Below are 6,000 nucleotides of genomic sequence, written 5' to 3'. Positions count from 1 at the left end.
GTGATAGAGAGTGTCAGAGAGTGTCAGACAGTGTCAGAGAGTGATAGTGAGTGTCTGAGAGTGTCAGAGAGTGATAGAGCGTGTCAGAGAGTGTCTGAGAGTGTCAGAGAGTGATAGAGAGTGTCAGAGAGTGATAGAGAGTGTCAGTGAGTGTCTGAGAGTGTCAGAGAGTGATAGCGAGTGATAGAGAGTGTCAGAGAGTGTCAGAGAGTGTCTGAGAGTGTCTGAGAGTGATAGAGAGTTTCAGAGAGTGTCAGATTATGTCTGAGAGTGTCAGAGAGTGATAGAGAGTGATAGAGAGTGTCAGAGAGTTTCAGAGAGTTTCAGAGAGTGTCAGAGAGTGTCTGAGAGTGTCAGAGAGTGATAGCGAGTGATAGAGAGTGTCAGAGAGTGTCAGAGAGTGTCAGAGAGTGATAGAGAGTGATAGAGAGTTTCAGAGAGTGTCAGAGAGTGTCTGAGAGTGTCAGAGAGTGATAGAGATTGTCAGAGAGTGATAGAGAGTGTCAGAGAGTGTCTGAGAGTGTCAGTGAGTGTCTGAGAGTGTCAGAGAGTGATAGAGAGTGATAGAGTGTCACAGAGTGTCAGAGAGTGATAGAGAGTGATAGAGAGTGTCAGAGAGTGTCAGAGAGTGATAGAGAGTGTCAGAGAGTGTCAGACATTGTCAGAGAGTGATAGAGAGTGATAGAGAGTGTCAGAGAGTGTCAGACAGTGTCAGAGAGTGATAGAGAGTGTCAGAGAGTGATAGAGAGTGTCAGAGAGTGTCTGAGAGTGTCAGTGAGTGTCTGAGAGTGTCAGAGAGTGATAGAGAGTGATAGAGTGTCAGAGAGTGATAGCGAGTGATAGAGAGTGTCAGAGAGTGTCAGAGAGTGTCAGAGAGTGATAGAGAGTGATAGAGAGTTTCAGAGAGTGTCAGAGAGTGTCTGAGAGTGTCAGAGAGTGATAGAGATTGTCAGAGAGTGATAGAGAGTGTCAGAGAGTGTCTGAGAGTGTCAGTGAGTGTCTGAGAGTGTCAGAGAGTGATAGAGAGTGATAGAGTGTCACAGAGTGTCAGAGAGTGATAGAGAGTGATAGAGAGTGTCAGAGAGTGTCAGAGAGTGATAGAGAGTGTCAGAGAGTGTCAGACATTGTCAGAGAGTGATAGAGAGTGATAGAGAGTGTCAGAGAGTGTCAGACAGTGTCAGAGAGTGATAGAGAGTGTAAGAGAGTGATAGAGAGTGTCAGAGAGTGTCTGAGAGTGTCAGTGAGTGTCTGAGAGTGTCAGAGAGTGATAGAGAGTGATAGAGTGTCATAGAGTGTCAGAGAGTGACAGCGAGTGTCAGAGAGTGTCAGAGAGTGATAGAGAGTGATAGTGAGTGTCTGAGAGTGTCAGAGAGTGTCAGAGAGTGATACAGAGTGTCAGAGAGTGTCAGACATTGTCAGAGAGTGATAGAGAGTGATAGAGAGTGTCAGAGAGTGTCAGACAGTGTCAGAGAGTGATAGAGAGTGTCAGAGAGTGATAAGAGTGTCAGAGAGTGTCTGAGAGTGTCAGTGAGTGTCTGAGAGTGTCAGAGAGTGATAGAGAGTGATAGAGTGTCATAGAGTGTCAGAGAGTGATAGCGAGAGTCAGAGAGTGTCAGACAGTGTCAGAGAGTGATAGCGAGAGTCAGAGAGTGTCAGACAGTGTCAGAGAGTGATAGTGAGTGTCTGAGAGTGTCAGAGAGTGTCAGAGAGTGATAGAGAGTGATAGAGAGTGTCAGAGAGTGTCTGAGAGTGTCAGAGAGTGATAGAGAGTGTCAGAGAGTGTCTGAGATTGTCAGAGAGTGTCTGAGAGTGTCAGAGAGTGATAGAGAGTGTCAGAGAGTGTCTGAGATTGTCAGAGAGTGTCTGAGAGTGTCAGAGAGTGATAGAGAGTGATAGAGATTGTCAGAGAGTATCTGAGAGTGTCAGTGAGTGTCTGAGAGTGTCAGAGAGTGATAGAGAGTGATAGAGTGTCAGAGAGTGATAGAGAGTGTCAGAGAGTGATAGAGAGTGTCAGAGAGTGTCTGAGAGTGTCAGTGAGTGTCTGAGAGTGTCAGAGAGTGATAGAGAGTGTCAGAGAGTGTCACAGAGTGTCAGAGAGTGACAGCGAGTGTCAGAGAGTGTCAGAGAGTGATAGAGAGTGATAGTGAGTGTCAGTGAGTGTCTGAGAGTGTCAGAGAGTGATAGAGAGTGATAGAGTGTCAGAGAGTGATAGAGAGTGTCAGAGAGTGATAGAGAGTGTCAGAGAGTGTCTGAGAGTGTCAGTGAGTGTCTGAGAGTGTCAGAGAGTGATAGAGAGTGTCAGAGAGTGTCACAGAGTGTCAGAGAGTGACAGCGAGTGTCAGAGAGTGTCAGAGAGTGATAGAGAGTGATAGTGAGTGTCAGTGAGTGTCTGAGAGTGTCAGAGAGTGATAGAGAGTGATAGAGTGTCAGAGAGTGATAGAGAGTGTCAGAGAGTGATAGAGAGTGTCAGAGAGTGTCACAGAGTGTCAGAGAGTGACAGCGAGTGTCAGAGAGTGTCAGAGAGTGATAGAGAGTGATAGTGAGTGTCTGAGAGTGTCAGAGAGTGTCAGAGAGTGATACAGAGTGTCAGAGAGTGTCAGACATTGTCAGAGAGTGATAGAGAGTGATAGAGAGTGTCAGAGAGTGTCAGACAGTGTCAGAGAGTGATAGAGAGTGTCAGAGAGTGATAAGAGTGTCAGAGAGTGTCTGAGAGTGTCAGTGAGTGTCTGAGAGTGTCAGAGAGTGATAGAGAGTGATAGAGTGTCATAGAGTGTCAGAGAGTGATAGCGAGAGTCAGAGAGTGTCAGACAGTGTCAGAGAGTGATAGCGAGAGTCAGAGAGTGTCAGACAGTGTCAGAGAGTGATAGTGAGTGTCTGAGAGTGTCAGAGAGTGTCAGAGAGTGATAGAGAGTGATAGAGAGTGTCAGAGAGTGTCTGAGAGTGTCAGAGAGTGATAGAGAGTGTCAGAGAGTGTCTGAGATTGTCAGAGAGTGTCTGAGAGTGTCAGAGAGTGATAGAGAGTGATAGAGATTGTCAGAGAGTGTCAGACAGTGTCAGAGAGTGATAGAGAGTGTCAGAGAGTGTCAGACAGTGTCAGACAGTGTCAGAGAGTGATAGAGAGTGATAGAGAGTGTCAGAGAGTGTCAGACAGTGTCAGAGAGTGATAGAGAGTGTCAGAGAGTGATAGAGAGTGTCAGAGAGTGTCTGAGAGTGTCAGTGAGTGTCAGACAGTGTCAGAGAGTGATAGAGAGTGTCAGAGAGTGAAAGAGAGTGTCAGAGAGTGTCAGAGAGTGTCAGAGAGTGTCTGAGAGTGTCAGAGAGTGATAGAGAGTGATAGAGTGTCACAGAGTGTCAGAGAGTGATAGCGAGTGACAGAGAGTGTCAGACAGTGTCAGAGAGTGATAGTGAGTGTCTGAGAGTGTCAGAGATTGTCCGAGAGTGATAGAGAGTGATAGAGAGTGTCAGAGAGTGTCTGAGAGTGTCAGAGAGTGTCTGAGAGTATCAGAGAGTGATAGAGAGTGTCAGAGAGTGTCAGAGAGTGATAGAGAGTGTCAGAGAGTGATAGAGAGTGTCAGAGAGTGTCTGAGAGTGTCAGAGAGTGATAGAGAGTGATAGAGATTGTCAGAGAGTGTCAGACAGTGTCAGAGAGTGATAGAGAGTGTCAGAGAGTGTCAGACAGTGTCAGAGAGTGATAGTGAGTGTCTGAGAGTATCAGAGAGTGATAGAGAGTGTCAGAGAGTGTCAGAGAGTGATAGAGAGTGTCAGAGAGTGATAGAGAGTGTCAGAGAGTGTCTGAGAGTGTCAGAGAGTGATAGAGAGTGATAGAGATTGTCAGAGAGTGTCAGACAGTGTCAGTGAGTGATAGAGAGTGTCAGAGAGTGTCAGACAGTGTCAGAGAGTGATAGTGAGTGTCTGAGAGTGTCAGATAGTGTCAGAGAGTGTCAGAGAGTGATAGAGAGTGATAGAGAGTTTCAGAGAGTGTCAGAGAGTTTCAGAGAGTGATAGAGAGTGACAGAGAGTTTCAGAGAGTGTCAGAGAGTGTCTGAGAGTGTCAGAGAGTGTCAGAGAGTGTCAGAGAGTGATAGAGAGTGACAGAGTGTCAGAGAGTGTCAGAGAGTGATAGAGAGTGATAGAGTGTTTCAGAGAGTGTCAGAGAGTGTCAGAGAGTGATAGAGAGTTTCAGAGAGTGTCAGAGAGTTTCAGAATTGATAGAGAGTGATAGAGAGTTTCAGAGAGTGTCAGAGAGTGTCTGAGAGAGTCAGAGAGTGTCAGAGAGTGATTGAGAGTGATAGAGAGTGTCAGAGAATGTCAGAGAGTGTCAGAGAGTGATAGAGAGTGATAGAGAGTTTCAGAGAGTGTCAGAGAGTGTCTGAGAGTGTCAGAGAGTGATAGAGAGTGATAGAGAGTTTCAGAGAGTGTCAGAGAGTGTCTGAGAGTGTCAGAGAGTGATAGAGAGTGATTGACACTGTCTGACACTCTCTGACACTCTCTGAGAGTGATAGAGAGTGTCAGAGAGTGATAGAGAGTGTCAGAGAGTGTCAGACAGTGTCAGAGAGTGATAGAGAGTGTCAGAGAGTGATAGAGAGTGTCAGAGAGTGACTGAGAGTGTCAGAGAGTGATAGAGAGTCTCAGAGAGTGTCAGAGAGTGTCTGAGAGTGTCAGAGAGTGATCGAGAGTGTCAGAGAGTGATAGAGAGTCTCAGAGAGTGTCAGAGTGTGTCAGACAGTGTCAGAGAGTGATAGAGAGTGTCAGAGAGTGTCAGACAGTGTCAGAGAGTGATAGAGAGTGTCAGAGAGTGATAGAGAGTGTCAGAGAGTGTCTGAGAGTGTCAGAGAGTGATAGAGAGTGATAGAGAGTGTCAGAGAGTGTCAGAGAGTGATAGAGAGTGTCAGAGAGTGTCAGACAGTGTCAGAGAGTGATAGTGAGTGTCTGAGAGTGTCAGAGAGTGTCAGAGAGTGATAGAGAGTGACAGAGCGTGTCAGAGAGTGTCTGAGAGTGTCAGAGAGTGATAGAGAGTGTCAGAGAGTGATAGAGAGTGTCAGAGAGTGATAGAGAGTGTCAGAGAGTGTCTGAGAGTGTCAGAGAGTGTCTGAGAGTGTCAGAGAGTGATAGAGAGTGATAGAGAGTGTCAGAGAGTGTCAGAGAGTGATAGAGAGTGTCAGAGAGTGTCAGACAGTGTCAGAGAGTGATAGTGAGTTTCTGAGAGTGTCAGAGAGTGTCAGAGAGTGATAGAGAGTGACAGAGCGTGTCAGAGAGTGTCTGAGAGTGTCAGAGAGTGATAGAGAGTGACAGAGCGTTTCAGAGAGTGTCTGAGAGTGTCAGAGAGTGATAGAGAGTGTCAGAGAGTGATAGAGAGTGTCAGAGAGTGATAGAGAGTGTCAGAGAGTGTCTGAGAGTGTCAGAGAGTGTCTGAGAGTGTCAGAGAGTGATAGAGAGTGATAGAGAGTGTCAGAGAGTGTCAGAGAGTGATAGAGAGTGTCAGAGAGTGTCAGACAGTGTCAGAGAGTGATAGTGAGTTTCTGAGAGTGTCAGAGAGTGTCAGAGAGTGATAGAGAGTGACAGAGCCTGTCAGAGAGTGTCTGAGAGTGTCAGAGAGTGATAGAGAGTGTCAGAGAGTGATAGAGAGTGTCAGTGAGTGTCTGAGAGTGTCAGAGAGTGATAGCGAGTGATAGCGAGTGTCAGAGAGTGTCAGAGAGTGTCTGAGAGTGATAGAGAGTTTCAGAGAGTGTCAGATTATGTCTGAGAGTGTCAGAGAGTGATAGAGAGTGATAGAGAGTGTCAGAGAGTTTCAGAGAGTGTCAGAGAGTGATAGAGAGTGATAGAGCGTGTCAGAGAGTGTCTGAGAGTGTCAGAGAGTGATAGAGAGTGTCAGAGAGTGATAGAGAGTGTCAGTGAGTGTCTGAGAGTGTCAGAGAGTGATAGCGAGTGATAGAGAGTGTCAGAGAGTGTCAGAGAGTGTCTGAGAGTGATAGAGAGTTTCAGAGAGTGTCAGATTATGTC

The sequence above is a fragment of the Heterodontus francisci genome, chromosome 10 (genome assembly GCF_036365525.1).
Source record: "Heterodontus francisci isolate sHetFra1 chromosome 10, sHetFra1.hap1, whole genome shotgun sequence".
Classification (NCBI taxonomy): Eukaryota; Metazoa; Chordata; class Chondrichthyes; order Heterodontiformes; family Heterodontidae; genus Heterodontus; species Heterodontus francisci.
Note: the sequence above shows the minus strand (reverse complement) of the source record.